This window comes from Protomyctophum parallelum, assembly GCF_964188405.1.
Source record: "Protomyctophum parallelum genome assembly, chromosome: 17".
In the NCBI taxonomy this organism is placed as follows: domain Eukaryota; kingdom Metazoa; phylum Chordata; class Actinopteri; order Myctophiformes; family Myctophidae; genus Protomyctophum; species Protomyctophum parallelum.
Genome location: NC_139719.1, coordinates 23,896,844 through 23,919,787, shown reverse-complemented (window position 1 = coordinate 23,919,787; position 22,944 = coordinate 23,896,844). Strand labels below are relative to the sequence as shown.

Here is a 22,944-nt window from a genome sequence, read left to right as displayed (position 1 = left end):
TAGGTCTGCTATTTTTGAAAGAATTGTGAAAATGTGGCGCAAATCTTGAAAGAAAACTGTCAGGATTTAGAAGACATTTTATAAATTTCGACGTCAAGCCTAAATGGGTTAACCCAATTAGACCACGTGAACCACCCTCACCCCCCCAAACAAGCCAATTAGACCACGTGAAGCATCTTCACCACCCTCCCCCCCCCCCCCTCAAACAAGCCACCGTTGACAGCTCGTGTCAAGGGGTCAAACCGACCAGGGGAAAAAAACGTCCTCCATGTATGGAAGGAAAAGTAGCCTTCCTGTGGCTCTCCTGGGGGTCACCCCCCCCCCCCCCCGCCCCCCCATCTGCAGCGTTGGACTGGGAGGACGGACACTGCAAGCCTGGCTAACCCTGTCCTGCCGCGTTAGCTTCTCCTCCATGCCGGAGCGGCCAGACCACCCTGGGGGCCACGGCATTCCCGACATTCACCGCTGCGCCCCGCCGCCGTGGGGGCCCCCGCCTCCGCCGTCATTACACGGCGAGGTCCCCGAGGTCAGCGGGAGGACATGGAGTTAATTACATGTTGACGGCCCGACCAACTGTCTCGCTACTGTGCTAAGATACCAGCCAGTGGCGAGCGTCTGTCCGTGCCTATAGCCAGATTAGATAACAGCCAGTGGCGAGCGTCTGTCCGTGCCTTATAGCCAGATTAGATAACAGCCAGTGGCGAGCGTCTGTCCGTGCCTTATAGCCAGATTAGCCCATTCGTTTATTATCCCCTCGGGGGTCGTTTTCGTCCATTTTCTGCACGCCACGGAATCAAGTAAGGTGACACGCCAGATAGGCTAATCCCATTGACTCACATTACCATACCAGATACCACCAGCGATAGGAATCAAGGGATTGCCTTTTAATCTCTGCGAGTAAGTTGTCATACTGACATACTGTCCTCAAGAGGTGAACTGCGTGAGTTTCAGTCCCAGGGTACAGTCGCAACACAAGACATAGCGGGCTGTATTTTGCGTGTCTTAAGTACCAGGTCTTATTCCCTAACTTGAGTAAACTAAAGACCTGGAGGTGTGATCAATGCCATTTGGCTATTCTGAGTGGCCAAAGAGCATTGATCACGCCTCCAGGTCTTTAGTTTACTCAAGTTAGGGAATAAGACCTGGTACTTAAGACACGCAAAATACAGCCCAGCGTATCATAACAGAGTGGCTTCCCAGTCCAATCTACAGGTATGTGCAGAAGCAGCAGCCAGTTTGTGAGAGAAGCACTGTCTCCCTCGGCCAAAGGAAAATAGCAATCTTTATTAATGACTCGCGTACAGTATAAATGGTCCAAAAGTGCTTCACGAGAACAATGCTGAGATAAAATATTAGTTTTTAGACTACCGGCGAATCATTTCACCTTCGCTTCACCGGGAAATTCCTGCCATTGTTCAAGGTTCAAGGTTACTTTATTTCGTCTCCCAGGGGAGGAATTTGTCTTGGGCACAAAGACCCGCAGCATACATAAACGCAATACATTACAATGCAATAAGGTACGTAGTGACTCGTACAGCATATTAAAACACCCAAGACAACATACCTAGAGTGCAAAAAAGAGCAACACCTCAGCAAAACCTCAAAGCCTTGTACCCCTACCCCGTCTGCCCTCTGTAAGGAGGTATAATTGACATTGTTTGTGATAGTACTATATACATAGACAGACATGCAGCACATACAGACAACCCTTTGTTCTACAAGGCCTAGCCTTCGGCCGCGCCGTGAAAAGTCGATCGAAACTTAACGTTTCAACGTTTTCGAGCATTTGTGCCCGATGCTAATAATGAGACCCAGGAAGGAAGAGGCTCGTTACAACAGGTGCATGATGGGAGCAGCTGGGCCGCGCCTCCGTCCAAGAGGCATGCTTTAACCCATTTTGGGCGGAAACCTCCTTTTGGTGTTTTAAGTATTATACTTTAGCTATTGAAAAATAGCAGATCTACAAAAGCTCATAGCGTGGCTACGAGCTTGTAGGTCTGCTATTTTAGAAAAAATCGTGAAAATGTGTAGCAAATCTTTTAATATTCTTTCAGAGCGAACGTTTTTGACTCATATCTTTGCTTCTGGTGGGGTCCCTGGAACAGCATATTCTCAGATGGGGGGGTCGGTGGCCAAATACAGATCATTTCTGGGGTTCTTGACATAAAACATTGAGCACCATTGATACAGAAACATTGGTATTTCAGAAAACCGTCATGATTTAGAGGACCTTTTTTTTCTTCTTTAGGTCTAAATGGGTTAAATCTCAGCAGCCCACGCGGGTCTCCGAGTCATGCCCTGCCCAGCCCCGGCGGGGAGCTAACATGCTAAATGCAATTACCGTAGCGCCCTGTTGCCATGCCCCGAGTCCATTCAAATCCCGTTTGGTCACACAGCTGCCTCGATATGCACGCACGCCAAAAAAAACGGTGCCGATTAAGAAAGAACATACAAAAGATACATAAAAGATTGAATTCAAAACGTGTGCGTAATTATAAACATGTCATGTTATGGTTTATTTTATTTACCCTGTAAACGCCTCAAAATTGTTTGTTATATAGTAGTAGATACTGTACGGTACTGCACGTGCACAAATATGCATGAAAAATGACCTCTGGCCTCGTCCTCCACGAGATCCATTTTAGATGATCATGTTAATTCCACGCCAGGTGGGGAAGCAGCCTGGTGGAATTGATTTTGCAATGTCTCACACATACAGCGCACACATTACACACTATACTACACACAGACGCAGGCACGCACGCACACGCACACACACACACAGACACACGCACCCGCACCCACACCCATATGCGATATCAGGATGCCTCCCTGGTGAACATCAGCCCAACATCCAGTTTTCTCGTATCGATCGTGCCCATTAAGAATGAGCCAGTGACGTATGACACTGCGGATGACCTCCGCCAGCAGCGCGGGGTTAATGGCCACCGGTCGTCACGCACATGCTGCTGCTGCACCAAAACATGGGCCGGGGGCCGCAGACCCCCTCTCTCTCTCTCGCTCACATGAGGTCACAAGGATGTTATGAATGCAGTCTGTGGCGTTTCCAATTCTTCCGTCTAGCCTCAAGCTTCCTCTCTCTCTCTCTCTCTCTCGTTCTGTTTTGAATGGAAGCAATTTATAATTCACATTTCAGGCGTTTGGCGGACGCTCTTATACCCAGAGCGACTTCTTACAAAGTAAAAAAATGTCATGGAACCTGCAGTCAACAAACGAAAATGGAAACGTTGGCGTAAAGCTCTGTTCTTTAGCCCTCTCTCTCTCTCTCTCTCTACCAATATAAACAAGAGGTGTCCACAATCCACATGGCACGCATGCATGGATAGGCACACGCACGCACAAGCACAAACACGCACGCACACACACACAAGGTTTGCTGTCTGTGCGATTGGCAGCGAGGGCTCTGAAAATTACTCATCTGAGCCTAACAGACGAGTCATCCCTGTGCGCCTGCAACCAAGTTCACAGAGCGGCCACACACACACACACACACACACACACACACACACACACACACACACACACACACACACACACACACACACACACACACACACACACACACACACACACACACACACACACACACACACACACACACACACACACACACACACACACACACACACACACACACACACACACACACACACAGATTCAGACCAACATTCAGACCAACGTAAGACTCTCGTTTGTTTTTTTATTAGGGCTATTTTTATGTTTTATGTTAGAAGCAGTCAGGCATTTGGAGGGGCAGGGGCAGACCAACGTTGCACTCTACATCTGACCGTCCCCATAGGGACAGAAAGAGAGGAGAGAGCAACCAGGCAGGGACGGGAGGAGGAGGAGGGTTGGACATTTATTGTCAACCATTCCTTTTGTACTCCTCCTTATGCTTGATTTATACTTGGTTACGCACACACGATGTGATGTACGTGTTCACTCAGCTTGTGATTGTGCACAACAGAGTATTAAATCACCCCTCACACACCCCCTGGTTCCCAGTGATGGTCCCCAGCAATTCACCATATACTGCACCCTGATATCTTTTTCGATACCGTTGCTCAAATTGACATGAAAGCTCTTTATCACTAACATTGATAAGTGTAATTATGATAATCAGATTGTTTAATTGCCAGTACACTCTAAAATCCAGAGTGTTCATTTAACTGAGAGTGTACACAAATAATCACAGACCCAGCCAGGCAGGGACACACATAGCTGCCTATAGGAGTGGTTGCACCACTCAAAAATAGACACAATGATCAGAATTTTGCATAAGTTAACCCCCGAGGTTTCTACTGGTGTCAGTGACTGAGTTCCACTGTTATGGCTCTCGCATTGTCTCTGTGAGATTAAGCAAAAGGTGTACAAGTATATATTATTTCTCTGTTCCTTTCTCTGTGAGACACTTGGGGCGGTTGGGTGGAGGTATATGGAGAGAGGGGAGCGTTTGGACAATGCACTGTAAGCAATGGCACTGGGCCACACGAGGCTGGCCTGATGAGAGTTGGAGGAAAACAACTTCATCGACGGAGAGAATAAATAGGGAGAGAGAGAGAGTCTGACAGAGTGCGTGCGAGACTGAAAAAGACAAAGAGCGAGAGAGAAAGAGAGACCAAATCTGAGAGAGTGATGTGAGAGAGAGAGAAAGAGAGAGAGAGAGAGAGAGAGAGAGAGAGAGAGGTTAAAACTGAGTGTAGCAGTCAGCAGTGCTTGTGTTGGGCATGGAGTTCTTCCTCCATATGCTGTAGATTGGTACTGTACTGTTCCCACACATAGTTATGGTGTAACCCTGTCATATGTAAATAATGATGTATGTCCTCGCTGTTACAAGACAAAAGAGGGGAAAATGTAGCTGATTGGTTCTATGATTAATGTTCTCATTAGAGCGACCACGCTATAATATCATACGTCCCCTTATAGAAGTATATAGGAGCGAGACTTTGCTCGTGCAGACGCACCCTTATTTGTGTTAGCTCGGCTCCAAGCCGCTCTCCGCTAGCCTGTGCTGCGTGCGCACGCGCGTGCGTGTGTTCCCGCATGCACTCGTACAGTACAGTGTGTACACCCCTCGCAGGGACAAGCTCATTCATGAATGCCAGCAGCGGTACAGTACAACACCACATATACAACGACCTCAGTGTGCGCGTAACATACACTATGTACTTACCATTACATGGTACTGCCACTACAATGCCGGGCTTTCGGTGTAATCTCTCCCTCTCTCTCTCTCCCGTTCCCTCACTTCCCCTGCGCTGGCCCGGGCCCATGAGGTCCTAGACGAGAAGAGAAGGGGAGGGGGGGGGGGCGACCGCTTCGCTAGCCTGTGCTTCAATGTGTCAATGCATTGTCCCGGCTGGAGAGGCGACACCAATGGATCTATACCATGAACAGAGGGGGGCCTTCATCGGGGTGAAGTCACAAGCACCGGCTTTGTCTTAGCGCTCGGCTGCATGACGGATGGGGTTACGGGCACGCCGCGGCCCAGCCATCCAGTGTGTGTGACGGAGCCCGATGAGAGTGGTCGAGGCTACGACAAGCGACGCTTTGAGGAAGGGGAAGGCCAAAAGGATGGAATGGGTAACACTAGATCAGTAATGGATCCTCTTTGTTCCAACGGAGACTTCTCCTTAAAAAAAGACCCGGGATGACGGGGTGGGAGTTGAGTTGAGGGGGCAGTCCAATCCCCTTGGTATTTTGGGGGATTTCTTTTGCAGAAACAGTAGGAAGGAAGAGAGAGAGAGAAAGAGACGGAGATAAGACACGACAGAGACCAAGTAGGCTAAAGACAGGTTCATTCAGTTCATTCCGTCTGTCAGTTGAGGGACCATGTGGTTGTGGAAGTGGGCCTGTTGTCAACCAGTAGGCCTGCACCGAGTATCTCCAGTATACGTTTGACCCTGGATAGGGTGGGTAAACAGCCATCCACCCCCTCCCTCCCTCCCTCCCTCCCTGCACGCTGTTGTTGTTGTGTTGGAGAGAGAGAGACAGAGAAACTATTGGAGTCAAGGGCTTGAAAGCGAGCTGATGGGGCGGTGGTGGTGGTGGTGGTGACAATGACGGGATGGGTCGTGACCCCACAGCGAGATTATTAGCCAGCTTGGAGCCACGTGACACCCCCCCTCCTTCCCCTCCCCCCCCTCCCCTGCCTTCCACCACCTCTCCTCATGTGGGTGAGGTCACAGCCAATCCATAAAACAGCCCAGGGACGGGGCAGAGTCGACGCGCGGGAAGCTGATCCGAGGTCCACTTTGCAATTTTTTCCACCCCACTGTGGTGGAGGAAGCGGAGAAAGCTGATCCCTGGACAGAGCTGCATGGCCCGCTGTAACATTACTGCCAGCCGCCCCGGCAGCCGGTGACCTCTAGTCAGCGTCCTTCAACCCACATGCTTTCGTCTCGTGTGTGTGGGGGGGGGGGGGGGTGTCGGCAAACAGCCGACAACACAACAATACATGCTAAGTGAAGCTAGCTGGCCTGTGTAGCGACGACATGCTATAGTAGAGTAACGGAAACGATACCTCGCCACAATTGTCAGCCCTGTCATTGTCAAAAAAGGCCAAAGCCAGGGGTTCGTATCCGCTCTGGAACAGCTGTCCAAAGACTCCCTTCTCCCTCCGCTAACGAGCTCCGATACATCATGTCATTATGTTGGAAACACCGTTTGGAGACGGCAAAACGGTGTCGCCCCGCCGCGACAACCTTCCCGCCTCATCCTTCCACGTTTCTTAATAAAGCTGCTCGCTGAAGCCTATGAATAGAAGGCAGCCACGATGCGAACGAACGCTGAGCAGCAGCAGCAGCTGAGAGGCAGCTCCCTCTGCACGGTGCCTGATTACTTACACCCTTTTGCACCCAAGGGGGTAGATAATAGCATTGGGGGGGGGGGGGGGTGGAGCTGCAGCTCGTTAAAATACCTGGACTGTCCTCACCTGAACCTGCCGTATAGGTCCATTTCGGTTTCTCGAGTAATTTTTTTTTAGACCTGGTGCATGCAGCGACTCAGGGCGAGGTGGGGGGGTTGAGATGCTGCTTCATAATAAAAAGCCTTGTAATAAATTACTGGCTGGGCGAGCCAGAGGCGGAATCAACTTAGAGGGCCCTTATCGGAACTAATTGGGTTAAGCGGGGAGGCTGTGTGTCACAGGTTGTTGACAATGGGACGTGCCTGTGTTCTCGGATGAGCCTTCGTCCATGTTTGTTTTAAAGATTTATTTGCTCACCGCTTACGCCTCAGATTCTGATTTATTTTAGAAAACGGGAATCCATACTTTGTCAAATCCAAGCTGGAAGAAAACAAAGAAAGAAAGCAAGCTAATAAAATGGAGAGAGAAACAGAGAGAGAGAGGAAACAAGAGAGAGAAATGTTGTATAGAAGCACGTCGGTTTGCAACTCTGTATGGCTGCTGGCCCAAATCTACAATATGACATCATCGGGAGCTATACGGCTGGGCGGTCTCACAGTGCTGGCTGTAGCGTATACCACTTGGCTGGAGCCGCCAACAGCTTGAGCGTGCGGTGGTGGGCGGAGGAGTGTTCTATTGCAGTGCAATTTGTCTGTCAGACGCCTCTCTCGTTCAGAGAGCCTTCCCGGACCGACCCGACACTGGTAGTTCTGATGTTAGTATGCAGCTATATAGCAACCTTCAGCATGTTGCTGGTACCAGACGGCCCTGAACGGGAGACACTGGGGGAGCTGCACTGATAGTACCACTGATAGTACCACCGATAGTACCACCGATAGTACCACCGATAGTACCACCGATAGTACCACCGATAGTACCACCGATAGTACCACCGATAGTACCACCGATAGTACCACCGATAGTACCACTGATAGTACCACCGATAGTACCCCCGATAGTACCACCGATAGTACCACCGATAGTACCACCGATAGTACCACCGATAGTACCACCGATAGTACCACCGATAGTACCACTGATAGTACCACCGATAGTACCCCCGATAGTACCCCCGATAGTACCCCCGATAGTACCACCGATAGTACCACCGATAGTACCCCCGATAGTACCCCCGATAGTACCCACGATAGTACCCCCGATAGTACCACCGATAGTACCACCGATAGTACCACCGATAGTACCACCGATAGTACCACCGATAGTACCACCGATAGTACCACCGATAGTACCACTGATAGTACCACTGATAGTACCAATGATAGTACCACTGATAGTACCAGCGAAGGCAGCAGCCGCAAGCGACGCCCAAATTCTCCCAGCTGATCTGGACTGCATTTATCATAAGACTTCAGCCAATTTCCCCCGTCCGTCCATCCCACCCCGCTCCTCTCCTCTCTCCCATGATCCCCCCTCCTCACCGGATAACCACAATAACAGTAGAGTAGAGTACCTGGCAGGGGAACAGACAGACAGACAGACCGACAGGGCAGCAGGAGAAAGCATGGAGGACATTGGCAGTCTCTCTCTCTCTCTCCTCTGCTGATCCCCCCCCCCCCCCCCCCCCCTGCTGCCAGATTGTGCGCAATTGCGTAAATGTCCTTGCTCGGTGTGGCTGGCTTCCTCTGCCCTAATGACCAGAAACCGCAGCAGGATAATGGGAACAATGAGCCGCCTGTCCTATAGCTTGATATGGTTCTCTGCACGTCGCTCTGAAGCCAGCATGCATGCACGGCCGACGACAACGACGAAGAAACCAAACTCATTTTCAGCCGTGAGCATGCAGAGCAAGGCCCGGGCATCCGTGTGTGTATACTACACCTGGAGAATAGGTGTCTCCTCGACATGGCGGGTCCCCCCCCCCCCGCTTTCGTTCCCTTAGTAACCCGCGCCCCGCCCCCCTTGGCACGGAGCCAGAGTGAGACATGGAGGAAAGCGAGAAAGAGAGAGCAGCTCTTGCCACTTTTACAGCTGTGTGCTGCGAAGAGCGAACAGATCTTATGACAGGTGGTGTTAAACTGCCGCTGCTATCTTCGCAATAACACAGCCATCAAGCTGCGATTCACACACCTAGAAGCCTGCGCTGTACTCGGTTGAGCGCTGGTGTGGTCGTGTCGCGCAGCGGATCTGCAAGCTCTGCAACGCCTCGTAGGTCGGCTATACTTTCGGTGCACGTGGAGTATAAAACAAGGACTGCTGCTGCAGTCTCATTCAGCACCGTCTCAATCTGTTTGGCCATGTGTTGGCAGATTCTGCGAGAGAAACAAGCAACCAGGTCTATGAAAACAGTCGCATTTTAACAACATAAATATGGTACAGGGGTCCCTGGCAACACATGTTTTTAGATGGGTGAAGTCCGTGGACAAATATGTATTCATTTGGGGGTCGTCTTGCTTGGCATGAAAAAGGTTAAGAACCACTGGTTTAAACATAATTTAGGAAGCAACCCCAAATAAATAAGCAACTACACTTTAGAAACAAGTCCAAAAAACTGCAACACACAACTACAAATATTTACAGACATCACAGTACAGAAAAACAAGCCCATAGTTGCTTATAATAAGCAGACATGGCAACACAACACTGCACACATCACCAATACCACCACCTGTGAATCTTCCACCTTCCACAGATTTTTTTTAATGAAATAGTGTGACGCCAACATTGACACACGGTGCATAATTGATAGCTCAGTACATGAGCTACACCGTGTTTCTGCCAGATCGGGTGTCTCCCAACAACAGGGACACAATCAGGGAGTCCTCCATTTTAGGAGGCATTCCCTGGGGAGTGATTTTACGCTGGCCTTTCGAGCTGTGGGAACGGGAGAGGTGGCAGGTATCTGCGATATATTCCACCAAATCTGTGATGAAAACACTTTGACGTAAAAGCCGGGATCAGGTTTAGGCCTGGTCACGATCATGACATTGTTAATTTAGTCATACATAAGTGTGATTAATGATTGAATCTGGGTTTTTTTTTTGGCACTGAACCCTGGAACATATACGGTACATAGGAATTACATTTCTGTACATTAAATATACATACAGAAATTAAATATAGCCTGTTTAAGGAATATACAAAGTTAATGAGTCACAATGACCGGTAAACAATAATGAAATACTTAATATTTCATAATTTCAAAGATTTTCAAAAAATCTGATCTACAAGCTCACATTGCATTGTGAACTTGTACAACAACTATTTTTGCTATTATATTTGTGAACATTCATGAAACCGTTTAAGAATCTTGGGACATATTTTGCCCTAAATGCCCCAAATTGAGACACCAGCTTGGGCCACCTGGTTCAAAGAGAGCGAATCACGTGGAAATAATTATGGCAATATGACATTTCTGTTAATTCTATCCAGCTGTTTTCATACAGACAAATGGAAACGGTTCAAACGATTATGAGAAAATATATATAACTAGAAAAAGTGCCCTTCTGGGCACAGGTCTCCACCAGGATTTCTTCCTCAACCTAGTGTGAATATGCGTGCACAGTTTCATCGCAATGGGGCGCTGCGTTGAGGAGTTGTGGCGATTTGTACAAAGCGGGCTACTCCTGAAAACTGTAGGAGCCAATCGTGGCAAATCAGGATGGAATATGATAAATCAAACAAACCTGTCTTGATCACATGACTATGGAGATCATGTGTAGCGATTTGCGTGAAATTTGGATAAAATCTGAAGGAGTAATAATAGAAAATGTGTTTTACATATGTCGGCCTCCTGGTGGCGCTATAAAGAGCAGATGTGAAAAATTACAGGCAAAGGTTTTTCCTTGGCCTCTAGGGAGTTGGCATACAAAGTTATCCACAGATCCGTGCAGTTAGAGGTAAAAACACTTTTCGGCCAGTTATAGCGCCACCTTGAGGCTGAGTTGAAATTGTTCATGTGGCATTTCGTCCTCGGCCTAGTGGGAATGTGGGTGCACAATTTCACAGAAATGACGCGATGTGTTCATGATTTGCAGCATTTTGTTTGAAACTGAGCACTCCTGTGAACTTTGGAAGCCAATGTTAACCAATCAGGATGGAGTCTGATAAATGTGAAAGACCCGTTTCGTTGAATGGCTCTAGAGAGACTGTGTACCAATTTGCGTGATGTTTGGACAAAATCTGTAGGTGTACTGTGCAAAAACTTGTTTTGCACAAAGCGGCCTCCTGGTGGCGCTATAACAGGCTGTTCTGGAAAGTTTGGGGCAGAGGTTCATCGTTGGCATCCAGGGAGTGTGTGTGCAAAATATGGCATCGACCGGGTTAACGGTGGCCGAGATTAGCTGTTCACGGACACACGGACACACGGACACACGGACGGACGGACGGACGGACACGCGGACGGACGGAGTGCAAAACATACTCTCCCCACATGCCTTCGGCCTGGTGGAGACAATAATTGCGATTATCTCCGCTTGTGTCAGAGAACTGACTTGGCTCACGGCATCACACCGACTCAGAGCCAACACCTCTCTCTGACACCCAATGTATCAAAACCTGCCCACAGGCAACATACTGTAAATAGGTACTTTGGATCTGTTAGCGAAAGGTGGAGCATATCAAACAGTGAGTGGACACTTGCCAACTGTGGCGTAATTATAGCTTAGTGTGTGTTTATGAGAATTCACAGCTCGACACATTAAAATGGAGCCTTCTCTTCAAACACGTACATGTCAATAAACATCAGTAAGACTGAGAATAAAGTCTTCCAGATCGTTCCGGAGCAGCTGCGTAATACACAGAACTGCTGTAATGTTATATCACGTAATACACAGAGCTGCTGTAATGCTATGGCGGCTACGCTCTTAGAGACTCCTGGCTGTGTGTCGTACTGTCCTTGAACAAGACATTGAACCTCTAAAACTGCTCCTGACGAGCAGGTCGGTGCCCTTGCGTGCTTGCCTCCGCCATCGGCGTGCAAATGTGTACTGCATTAACATGTAATGTGTGGAGGCACGGTGGCACAGTCGGTAGTGCCGTCGCCCCACAGCTAGAAGGTCCTGGGTTCGATTCCCGCTGGGGGACGCTGTGGGCTTGCAGAATTGTGGGATAAAAAATGAAGGAAAAAAACAAACATGTAATGTGTTCTGCCGTTGCGGACGTGTGCGAATGGGTGCTCGGCACGCGAGTACACGGGTACACGTGGTGGTGAAGACATTCTCGGCACTCGGAAAAAGACAAGAAAAGGCACTATAGCCTACATAACGGGGCAGTCCGTTTTGCCATTTAGGTCAGATAACAGCTATAAAACACAATCTGATGCAACTGGCTTCCTCTGCAGTGCAACAGCCCCTTTATGTTCAGTGTCTCGACAAGAAGCACTACAATAAGGCCTTCTACTGAACAGCTGAAATCTAAGAGGCTTCATTGTGTGTCAAAGGTTTGACACATGGGCCGTTGCAAGGCCATCTGTTTAGGCATCTACTGTAACATGGAATGAACAGTAGGTTGGAGGGAGCAGGGGGCGGGATTGGATTTTGCAGCAAACGTGCAACTAGAGTTCCGACAGATAAATCGTCTATTATTTGATTGATTTTTTTTTTTTTTTTACATTGGTAATGGCAATTACACAGTTGATGTGCAGTATACAATTATTATAATTTTATGTTATTTTTTTCCAAAAATAGCAGATCTACGAGCCCACAGTCCGTCATGTGTTACCTTTTGCTGGGCTGCACAGACTGGGACTCAACATAGTTTAGAGTCAGGGCCTATCTATGATCCCCAGAGAGGCTGTGTGGAATCCCCTGGGAACAGGGGGGGGGGGGTGTTGGGACAGCACGGGACAGGACAGGCACAGAATGCAGGGAATCGAACAACGTCTCCGCTCTGAGATGTCCCAAAAACAATAAATGTTAAAAGAAAACTCTCTCTCTGCATGCACCACGTGCTCGCTCCAACTGTAACACACATTACATTTTTTGCGATGACTCACTCACTCCCCCCCCCCCCCCCCCCCCCTCCGTCCTCCCCCCTCTCCAACCCTTTTGATGCTTTCGCGCGCAGCTGAATTTACGCAGGGTCATAAAAGACACACATGCATTGCTGTGGCGTAATACCGTAGAAAATATGGTAATCATAACAAGCTGGGCAACTTTTTTTTTCACTCTGCCAACGGATTTTGGACTGGGGGTTTATGTTCCGTTGTTTGTCTGTTAGCAGGATGTCTCAGAAAGTCTACAGGTTGTGAAAGTTTAATCAATAAACGGATTAACTTTTCACCCGGATTGGGGGGGGGGGGGGGGGGGGGGGGGCTTCGGGAATACAGTGTAACTTCCAGAGTCATGTTAACACCATGTAATAACAACCTATTATGCCTATCGAAGCTCAGATAAAGCCAAACCCTACATTAGCCCAAGACAAATTTCCCTTGTGGACAATAAAGTTTACCTTGACCTTGACCTTGACCTTGACCCTTGAGTGTCTCAATCAATGGCATGGTGCACTTTTCCGTCACTGAACAAATAAAGTAGTGATTGACGTATAGTAGTGCGATACGTAGTTAGAATTTGAACAGGCATATCTCATGCCAGCCATGGAAATGTGTAGTAAGTAGGCTATGTATGCAAGCACCTGATATGTGGAACCTTATCGTTATACCTTGTGACAAATTGTTCTATAACTATTAGGTTATATTTGGGGAGAACATGTACTTTTACCATGCATGAATGATCATGTTGAATCATGAAATCCATGATACCACTCATTCAATTTGTGTTGGTCTCATATCCCCCTTTGCATATTAAACAATAGGGTGCATATACTGTCATAATCATATTATGCTACTGCTCATTATTGGTGTTATCTTAAATATCTTACTTTGCATCTGTATCTTAAATATCTTACTTTGTATCTGTATCTTAAATATCTTACTTTGTATCTGTATCTTAAATATCTTACTTTGTATCTGTATCTTAAATATCTTACTTTGTATCTGTATCTTAAATATCTTACTTTGTATCTGTATCTTAAATATCTTACTTTGTATCTGTATCTTAAATATCTTACTTTGTATCTGTATCTTAAATATCTTACTTTGTATCTGTATCTTAAATATCTTACTTTGTATCTGTATCTTAAATATCTTACTTTGCATCTGTATCTTAAATATCTTACTTTGTATCTGTATCTTAAATATCTTACTTTGTATCTGTATCTTAACTGCCGTGCCTTCTCTGGTGAGCAGCATATTTGGCAAACTATATCAGACAAGTGGGAATGGCAAAACCTTGACATAACATACATATATATATATGCCACTGATTTTAGTGCGTATATATATATATATATATATATATATATTATATATATATATATATATATAAATAAAGGACGAGGAAACGGAAAGAGGGACATCCGCTGTGGAGATAAAACACAAATGATGTGTTTTATTGGCAGCGCTGCAGCAGCACGAGAGCCGACTCCCACTGAATATCCACCGCCGTTTGGCGTGACAAAGACTGTAGAGCGGTTGTAACATGACAGTGGGAGAGAGATCTAAGGGAGCTGACTCCTCCGCCCCCCAAAAAAAGACACATCCGGCCTGCACATGTCTCTCTCTCTCTCTCTCTCTCTCTCTCTCCACCACCCCCCCAAACCCCTCTGGTGGAGGCGCCACAAATCCAGGCATCTAAGACCAGACCTCCACAACAATGGACGACTAGAAAAAAAGAGAGAGGAGAGAGAGAAAAGCCCATCGCTGAGGGGGGGCTCGTCACCACAGAGAGGCACCCAGAGAGAGAGAGAGAGAGAGAGAGAGAGAGAGAGGGAATGGAGGCAACGGGAGGGAGAAAGTCACAAGAATGGGAGCGGGTGGAGTGGAGTGGGTGGGGCCCGGGGTGGGGCCGGGGGTGGGGCCGGGGGTGGAGCCGGGGGTGGGGCCGGGGGGCAAGGCACGGCGGCAGGGTGGGGTGGAGGGTGGTAGCTTAGGACGGGGGGGAGGGGAGGTGGGGGGGGGCGTTCTAAACCCACTAAATCATCGCGATAATGTGCAGCAGGCCTGCCACTTGAGCATTTACAGGCAGGCACGTATGCACACGCACACGCGTGCACGCACAAGCACACACACACACACACACACAGTCCCAGACCCTCTGTGTGTGTGTGCGCACGGTGCCTTGGAACCACATGAAAGCCGGTGAGGGACCCCTGTGTGCCGTCAGAGGATTGGGGGTGGGGGGGGGGGGGGGGGGGCTCTAAGGTATTACACCACGCCGGTGTAATGAATCAATTAGGGAGGGGAGGAGGGGGGAGGGGGAGGGGGGGCAGGGTCGTTAATTGTCATGACGGAGACTTCGGCCGCTAACCGGCGGCGATGTGACGCCACGGCTAAATAGGAACAGCGATCACTCTGGCTTCGTCAGCGAGGCGCAGATCCGAGAGTGAGAGACGGTATAGACACAGAGAAGAGGGAGAAAGCTGTAGTAAAACCAACACACAGGCACACAGACTCTATTGTGATATATATACCGTAATAGTGGCAGAGGTAGAGCAATGGAGAGAGACAGAGAGAGAAAGAAAGAGAGAGCGATCACTTCAATATGTTCTGGGAGGACAGTCCAATTTATGCACATTCTTGGCAGCAGAATACGTGTGGACTGTGGAGTTGTCATCACCTGAGGGACAGCCGGTGGACAGAACGAGACAGATATATCTGGCTGAACGGTTCCCGTTATCATCGTTTGTTCATTTCTTTTCATTGTTACTGTATCGCTTGTTCATTATTGTTGGGATGTCTGTTGTTCACTTGTCGTCTCTCTGTGTGTGTGCGCAATGTTGCGATTAGTTTTGTTGAATGTGTGCTTTGGCAATGCAGAGCATATTTTATCATGCCAATAAAGCATTTTGAAATTGAAAATGTGTGAGAGAGAGAGAGAGAGAGATATGGAGAGAGAGAGAGAGAGAGAGAGAGAGAGAGAGAGATGGGGAGAGAGAGAAGGAGAAAATCAGACAGTGGGGTCACAGAGAGGTAGAGGGTAAAATGAGAGGCAGACGAGTCAGGGCGACGGGTGGTGGAGAGGAAGAGGTGGTGTTGGGGGGAGGGGGGGCGGGGGGGACATCCTCTGTCGAGCAGAGAGCCTCAGAACTCCGGGACCGACAACATCTGTAGAACAAATTTATTTTCCAGTCCGTATTTGTCTCCTCGTTCTCGTCCACAAAATGGAAGACGGCGGGCGCGGCGGGTGGGCGGGCTAGTTGAGAGAGCACGCGGCAGCGACAGGAAGCGGAGTGGAGAAAGACCAGAGGGAAAAAGGGATACGAGGCTATAGTGGTGCGAAGAAGAAGAAGAAGGGTGTCGTCGTCCCCCCGCCCCCCCCCCCCCGCAACACAAAAGCAAAGCACGCACACATACGTCACCCTGACGCAACAACAACAACAACACAGTATAGTATAGTATACCCTTGGCCGTGCGCAGGAAACAGATGCATCCACGCACAGACGCACGTACAGTACACACAAACACAGGTACAAAAAGGGAAGTCGGGCATGCTTCAGCCAGTTGAAGGTAGAAGAGAGAACAATACCTGCCTGGCCACGTAATACACAGAGCTGTTGTTGTAATGTTATATCACTTAATACACAGAGCTGTTGTAATGTTATATCACGTAATACACAGAGCTGTTGTTGTAATGTTATATCACTTAATACACAGAGCTGTTGTAATGTTATATCATGTAATACACATAGCTGTTGTAATGTTATATCATGTAATACACAGAGCTGTTGTAATGTTATATCACGTAATACACATAGCTGTTGTAATGTTATATCATGTAATACACAGAGCTGTTGTAATGTTATATCACGTAATACACAGAGCTGTTGTAATGTTATGGCGGCTACGTTCCTGGCTGCAGTTGAAGGTAAGTAGCATTGCCGAGCCATGAGGCCCATAGGGGCAGGAGCCTATCTCCTGTTTCTGTAGCGTGAGGCAGCTTTGATGTACAAGTACACCCCCTGGACGTGACGCTAGTATGTCACAGGGACTTACCCCGAATCCAACCCTTGATGCTAAGTGTCAAGCAGTGAGGCACTGGGTCCCATTTTTAGAGTCTTTGGTATGACCCGGCCGGGGATTGAACCCCAACCTCCCAGTCTCAGGGCGGACACTCTAACCACAAGGCCACTGAGCTGGTTGAAGGTTTCATTTCATTTCATTTCAACCTTTATTTAGTTCTCGGAGAACACACTGAGGGCTGGGACCCTCTTTTTCAGTGGTGCCGAGATAGAGAGGTAGAAGAGAGAATAATACCTGCATGCCTGGCCACTTCAGGAGAGACTACGATACCCAAATAAAATACCGGAGCACTCAACTGGTCTGCACGTATTTATTATTTTGCACGGCTAATGCAAAATAATAATAATAATAATACTCTTGTCAGGTAGCCTATGTACACGTACGACGTACACATGCAAATTCCGTTGAAAGTTAAACCGAAGCAGGTGAATGAACGGCAGCACCACAGTGAAGGGGCTGAGGTTTGGACCAATGTCCAATCCAATCCAATCCACTTTATTTATATAGCACGTTTTAAAACTCAGAGTTTACAAAGTGCTGTACAGGAGAAAAAATTAAATAAAAACAAGTGCACTAAAGCTACCACACAGAAAAACAACAGCGAGAAAACAAAGTACAAACAGTGACAACAACTGAGACACATTACAGAAAACAGAAAAACAACAGCATCACAGTGAGACAAAACATATACAAGGACCAAAGGAACTCAAGCGGGGTTAAAAAGCCAAGGTAAAGAGGTGGGTCTTTAGGCGGGATTTAAAGATCTCGATGGAGGGGGCCAATTTGACGTGGGAGGGGAGTGCGTTCCATAGTTTAGGGGCTACAACAGAAAAGGCTTGGTCGCCTCTGGACTTTAAGCGGGTCTTCTTTGTGACCCTGAGGTTTAGCTGGCCCTCAGACCGCAGTGATCTAGGAGGAGTGGTAGGTGGTACAATACCTGAGACAAGGCTGCTATTTATGATAGCATGGACTCTAGGCCCAATGGTCTCCCAGACCTCCTTAAAGAGGTGTGTGGGGATAGCGTCTGTAGGGCAGGATGATGTTTTGAGTTGCGAGACAACTTCACTAAGTTTATAATATTGTCAGTAATAATGTCAGTAACAAGTACGGACTGAACACGTTAATGACTCCAGGATGACACCACAAACAAACAAACAAGCAAGAATGCCAACAAAACTCCACAAAACTATCCCTCTCAAAATCTAGACCAGTGGTTCCCAAAGTGGGGTCCGGGGACCCCCAGGGGTCCTTGAGGGAGTTCCAGGGGGTCCCCAGCTAGATGATAATTCGGAACCAAATGGACCCTTATGGGTCTTTAACTCAGAGTGTACAAATGTCCACTTGGAACGGGTCCATTTGATTACATTTGTACACTGTCACTGTTGGAGTTAAATTGACATTGATTTTACAATATTATAAATTGGGGTCCCAGAGATAGAAATGACATTAAATGGGGGTCCGTAGACTAATGCGTGTCAAACTGGGGGTCCTTGACATGAAAAAGTTTGGGAACCACTGATCTAGACAAGCCATACAGTGCACAGGCTGGAGCACACCACACACACACACACACACACACACACACACACACACACACACACACACACACACACACACACACACACAGAGAGAGAGAGAGAGAGAGAGAGAGAGACATTTCACGTTATCGTCCGAGAGGAAAGCAGAGCGCCGATGATGAGCTCACTGGTGCAAACATGAACAGAGAGGACAGTAGAGCACGATTGAGTCACAGTGGAGGGGCGCGGGGGATTACGGTGGTTTGAGGCTTACAGCAAGCCGTCTATCCATCAGGGAGAGATGCCTGATGGCTAGGTGGGAAAGGTCAGAGATATTCTGTCAGATGTTGTGCTGGATAAAGACAAAAAGAGGGGAGGCGGGGGGATTGGGACCAAAGCCGGCGTGCGTACGAGAGAGAGAGAGAGAGAGAGAGAGAGAGAGAGAGAGAGAGAGAGAGAGAGAGCATAAACAGCATCAGTGTACTGTAGCTAGTATACGGCGCTACCCGACAGACAACAAATAGGGATAAGATAGATAAGACAGAAAGAGTTTGAGTGAGAGTGCAAATCACCTGCCAGTGAAATCTATAGGTTGAAAAGGGAGGGGGGAAAAGTGTGAGCCAATGTGTAGTAGTTGCTGTTAGTCCATGCCTCTGAGTCTGGATGAACACCTCATTTAGTATTTCATCAAACTCCGTTAGCTTACTGTACGGTATGTATCAGTCCATTTTGGCATGGCACTATAGCACTGTATAAATGAGGCTTAACAGTGTGACGTCATTGGTGGAGCTCCCAGGAGGAGTCGCTGACATGCTGTATGACTAACTGTATATTATATACCGGCTCTGCAGAGTCTGAAAACAGGCCTTCTGCAGCGAGAAGCAGCGTTTTCAGTCCAAACACCACCGAAGACCAATCACATCCGTGAACAGGAGGACTGTTTTGCGGACTCTTCACGAGTGGGTGGCCTTCCTCTAATAATGCACATTATGATGCATTACAGAGGATATTATAATGTGTTTTCAAGGCATTGTCAAGGTGTCATGATGACTTAGTTGCTCTCTTAATTGACCCATTCATTGTCGATGTTTATGAGTCAGTGGCTTTGTCAACACATTGCTTATTAAACGGTGATGAATTGAAACGGAACTGGACTGAGAGCGAGAGAGACCGAGAGTGAGGTTTTATTGTTATTTCAGTGCATTGTACCTTTATTACAGTACTTGCCGGTGAAGCTGAAATGTCACAGTGCTCTCTTTATACATTTCTGTATTCTATCACAGGGCTGTTTGTTTTATAATAAAACTATAATAAAATAAATAAAAATAAATAAATAACTTGACACTGGAAATGTAAACCTGTTTCCCATGCCAATAAAGCCACTGAGAGAGAGAGAGAGAGAGAGAGAGAGAGAGAGAGAGATAGGGGAAAGTACTGGGCTGAGGGCCTGTTTGAGACAGGTTGTCTAAGGCCTGGTCAGCCCCACACACACACACACACACACACACAGACACACACACACAGTCACACACACACACACACACACACGCACACGCACACGCACACGCATGCACACACACACACACACACACACACACACACACACACACACACACACACACACACACACACACACACACACACACACACACACACACACACACACACACACACACACACACACACACACACACACACACACACACACACACACACACACACACACACACTCTCCCAGGGTGAACATGTGGGGTGACAGAGGCAGAATGGAGGGGCCCAGGGTGCTCAGGCAAGCCTGCGGTTGATTTAGGATTCTTGAACGCCAGCCAAAATTCCTGAAGGGAAGGCAGTGAGCAGGAAAGACAGGCCGGGCTATAAAAGACTGTGGGGAGAGAGAGGAGAAACTAGACGCAAAGCAAGAGCATTTGGTGGATATGGAATTGTGTGTGTGTGTGTGTGTGTGTGTGTGTGTGTGTGTGTGTGTGTGTGTGTGTGTGTGTGTGTGTGTGTGTGTGTGTGTGTGTGTGTGTGTATGCCGCCCAGGGTGAATTTAATGTTGAGTAACGAGAGAGTGTGTCTGGAAATGGGAGAATCTTCAAATGAGAACACTGGGAGTTCAGTTCATGGAGGAAGCTAAATACATATGCAACGGCTTACACACACACACACACACACACACACACACACACACACACACACACGCGCATGCGTGCGTGCGTGCATGTGTGTGAGAGCAATGGAGCGAAAGTGAGAGAGAACATTCCTGATTGGAACAATGGGATTACAGTATGTGAAAGGCCAAATGGATATGCACTGTTTCATGTGCGTCGCCGTGTGTGTGTATATATATTATATATATATGGCGAGGGTGAGCGAGCATGCATGCTTGTGGACATTTGTGTGTGTGTGTGTGTGTGTGTGGGGGGGGGGGGGGGCATGTCCCAATAAAGCGCTAAGCGAGGGAGTGTGATTTATACGTTGTTGGTTTCCGGCGCGTGACGTGACGTGCAACTAAAAACAGAGGAGGGAGGTGGGGCTGGGGTGAGGAGTGGTGTGGTGTTTGGGGGGGGGGGGGGTGGAAAAAGAATGAAGAAAACAAGGTCATAAAACGGGATTACAGTGCCGTTGGAGGAGCCTGGACGTCAGCCAAGGGTCTAGAGCCTATTCCAGTGCTGAATTTGCAAACGGAGGGGGGGGGGGGGAGGGGCAAGAGAGGAAAAACAGTGAATCGGCGGAAAGGAAAGTCCGATTCACAGTTACGTGTTGCGCATCAAAACTATAACAGATCTACAAGCTCACAAAGCGCATCATACAACACAATGCACATACTATATACACAAGCTCTTAAAGAAGAGAGAGAGAGATAGAGAGAGTGGAGGAAAATCAAAGAGATGAGATCAATGGTTGGTCGCCACCCTGGAACAAACGTTTCCCTTATTGTAAGGGCCAGGGGTCCCATGAAATGAAGACACATGACACAGGTTTAATTATAGGGTTTCGTATATGTATATATTTTGTTTGTTTGTTTTTTGGGGGGGGGGTTTTGAACAAAACACCTTGCCCTCCCTCTACCGAAAAAGTCCCCCTCCCAGGGTCTATGCATATGGAGTACCCCTTCCTTCCCTCCCCCTCTCGTTTTTTACCCCAGCGCCTGGCCCCTTCCAGGGGGATTCCCACTCTGCAGCGAGCCCCCCGTCAGTCCCCCATGGAGCCTCCCTCTCTCTCTCTCTCTGTGCAGGGCCAGGGGCTTCATTTGTATGTATACAGCAGACCATTCTTAATGCAAACTTTTGAATTACGGGGGGAACTTTAATCTCCCTGCCCGGAGGCCGGAACAGGGTTGCTCCGATGATTTCTCTTCCTCTTTCACTTTGCTGTGAATATCAAAAAGCATGATCGTCGTCTGAGATACCGGGAGGGAGGCACAGATATGGGTTTCCAATTTGTTTTTTTGTCTTATCGTACTTCTTTCGCGCGATCGAGTGTGAGATGGAAAGTCGAAGAAATGTTTTGAATAAACAGGCTCCCTGGACTCCCCATGCTGTGCATGGATGGGTAACGTTATTAATATTAACACTGGCTACCGGCCACATGCTGAGAAACGTTCTGGCACCAGCTGGTAATGTAAGCTCGTCAATGTCTATTAGCCGTTACCAATTGTACAGTTAACTGTTAATTATACAACAGGTCGTTTCGAGGAAGCAATCCGATTGGTTGAAACAGTCGTCTAGCCGTGCTTCAAACCAGCATGATGGAATGTCTAATCAAAGCAAAGAATTCAGCTGCTCTGTTCTCCCAGAGCGCAGCAGACTCGGTGGCTAGGCTAGCTAGTTTCTTGTGACATTTGTGGTCGTAGTGGCTACATATGTCATTATTATTACTATTTTTTTTGCGATTATCTTAGTTTTAAGGGTAACTGTTGTATAATTGCAATATTACAATTAATATTGCTTAATCAAGTAACTACAAGCCTTGAGATCACAAGGCTATTTTCACGATAATTATTTATCTGGAACCGATTCAAACTAAATTTGAGGGTGGGGTGTTCCCCAGTTCAAATATGATTATTATGGTGGGTCCCCAGTTCAAATATGATTATTTTGGCTGGTCCCCAGTTCAAATATGATTATTTTGGTGGGTCCCCAGTTCAAATATGATTATTTTGGTGGGTCCCCAGTTCAAATATGATTATTTTGGTGGGTCCCCAGTTCAAATATGATTATTTTGGCAGGTCCCCACTCCCCAGTTCGAATATGATTATTTTGGGGGGTCCCCTGCAGTTCAAATAAAATTTGAATAATGATTATTTTGTCATGGCCTGAACAGGTTGAGAACCACTGCTCAACACTGTCCTCCGTCCTCAAGCCCGTCACAACAATGTCCCACAAATACAGTGGTTAATGAACATTGGCCTACACTCAAAATACAGAGCATGTACCGACACATACTCTACCTATACTGTG

General features: G+C 47.6%; 1 protein-coding gene across 2 annotated transcripts in view; it reads right to left on the bottom strand.

The window, feature by feature from the left end:
* Positions 1–22,944, bottom strand: part of LOC310874996 (thyroid hormone receptor alpha) — a 226,106-nt gene that overhangs the window by 150,551 nt on the left and 52,611 nt on the right. The window contains exon 1 of one of the 2 annotated variants that reach the window (XM_083787990.1): positions 5,195–5,256. The exons of the other annotated variant lie outside the window; for it this stretch is intronic. The gene's annotated coding sequence lies outside the window, so the exon portion shown is untranslated. Of the gene's footprint in view, positions 1–5,194; positions 5,257–22,944 lie in introns of those variants that run through there. 2 annotated transcript variants of the gene reach the window in all.